This window comes from Castanea sativa, chromosome 9 (assembly GCF_040712315.1).
Source record: "Castanea sativa cultivar Marrone di Chiusa Pesio chromosome 9, ASM4071231v1".
In the NCBI taxonomy this organism is placed as follows: Eukaryota; Viridiplantae; Streptophyta; class Magnoliopsida; order Fagales; family Fagaceae; genus Castanea; species Castanea sativa.
The window spans coordinates 10,366,752-10,369,145 of NC_134021.1; positions in this window are offsets into that span (position 1 = coordinate 10,366,752).

Here is a 2,394-nt window from a genome sequence, read left to right on the forward strand (position 1 = left end):
AATATGTTATATCACTTTTTTTTTTCTTCTTAAAACTCAATACATTATACCAAATTTAATAACACCATATCAACTTTTTTACTTAGAATCTAAAATGTGGTATTTATTGAAATGTTATTTTGTGTAATCAAATGTATTTATGTTTTAGGAATATGATGATTTGATATGTCTTTATTGAGGAAACTTATTGTGTACTCCTAAAATACCATAAATGTGTACTCCCTCCTCTCACATTAATGGTGGGTCTCACTAATTAAAATCATAGTGGGACCCACCATTTATGTGAAAGAGGAAATTACGCATTAATTGTACTTCGAGAGTACCTAATAATTTTTCCTTTATTGAAGGGTGTAAACCAAATGATTTACACCAATTTCTTATATAATCTAATCTCTTTTCTTTTTCTTCCAATAAGTAATTAAAGGGATAGAGAGGAGTAAAATAAAGCACTATCGATCTCAAGTCTTTTTCAAAAAGAGTACTCTTAACTCCTAGATAGCTTAGGCAACCAAACATAACTTTCCTTTTTCTTCAAAAGGTATGTATTAAATATATATACGTACACGCACACGCATCAAATTTGAGAAACATAACGTAACTTTCCTTTTCTTTTTTGAGAAACCAACCAAGCATGACTTTGATTAGAGATACTAAGGTGTATTTTTATTAAAAAAAATTATTTGATATTTTTATACAATAATATCAAACTGACAATATTTGTTTACTCATTAAAGTTAAAAAAATGATAAATTCTCTTCAAAAGGTATCTATTAAATATATATACACACACGCACACGCATCAAATTTGATAAAATTTTATTTAATATATTTATGAATTATTACTTACTTTGGTATTAGAAAATTAATACTTACACATATAGCCTTGACCAATCTATTACTATCATCAGAGGTGTCCAACCAACTCGTGAAACCGACCCACTCGCCTAAACTAACTAATCCGACTTGAAAACTAACTGACTTGACACCTACGATGGTTGGTAGTGGGTCCTCGTCCTCTATAAACCAATACCAATTGGTCGATTGGTGATCGTTGCATGACAACCTGAATCCAATTGACCTAACTGATCTCCGCCCATTGAAGTCACTGTTCTCCACTTGTTCTTGCCTTTCTCTGCTAGTACGAGGCATTCTCTAGTCAAATATCTTTGAGATCTTGAAAGATCTAGCAAGATCTAGCCAGATCTGTTCTCCTGCAACTCCGACTGACAACTGATCGATATCCGGAGAAACTCAGCTTGCTTGAACCGACTCTTCTTCCCGGCTGGCGATGGGTGCAGTTCTTAGGGACTCAAAGTTATCAAGTTAAGTCTGAGTTGGGCACAAATATTACCTATGGACACCCTTAACTATCATTTTTTCACACAAAAATCTATTAATACTTACACACACGAACAATATTGACCACTATTATGATCATCTGACCAAACTAAATTTTTGTTTACCCTCGATAGAATAGAGTATGCAATTTGATTTATTGATGGCAAAAATTTCCACCTGCCCTATTTTTTCCATTGCAGATTTTTCCCCCACCTTGAAAAAGTGAGCAACGTAGGGAGTGTGTGTGTGTGTGTGTGTATGTTTAATATATATTTCATATTCTTACACAAATCCTATTTATAATTGGGTTTTACTAACATATGCCCTTGGGGGCATATATTAGTAAGTCATTTTAGGAAATTTTTTATGGAAAAATGAAAAAGTGACTAACTTTTTTGACAGTTTCTTCAATTTCACATAAAAAGTTTCATAAAATAGATAATTAATGTGTGTCCTAAGGGAACACACTAACTGGACCCTTTATAATTTATTTTATTGTACATATTTTAATATTGTTCCTGTGGGGGTGGGAGCTCGAAGAGAAGGAATCATCAACAGGGTTAACCTAAGGTAGACCGGGGCCTAAACTATTCATCAAATCAAACTTGGCCCAATCAGGATAGCCAAGTTGTCAAGTGGATCAGTGAACAGAGGAAGGCAATCTACCTGAGGAGCAAATACTTCTAGGGAGTAGAGAGACAAGCCCTAAGAGCTGTGAAATTAGAAACCGAGGAGGATCGCTATGACATACGAACAAGAGTGGGAGGAAGCTTTCAGTTAAAGCATCTATTACCTTCACATTCAATACACTACACCAACTCATCCTGCCGCATTAATGGCATAATAACCCCTGAATAGTGCCCTCATAGCCTGCAGCCTACTCTACCACCACTAGCAAAGCTGTAATGGGACAAGTATCCAAAGAGAGATCAACAACCATTCAAGTGGAAGGCTAGAATGCAATCCAGACAACTATAAATAGGAAGTAAGGTCCTCCCTGAAAGCTGGAAAGGGGATCAGAAAAAGTTCAGAGAGAGAGAGAGAGAGAGAGAGAGG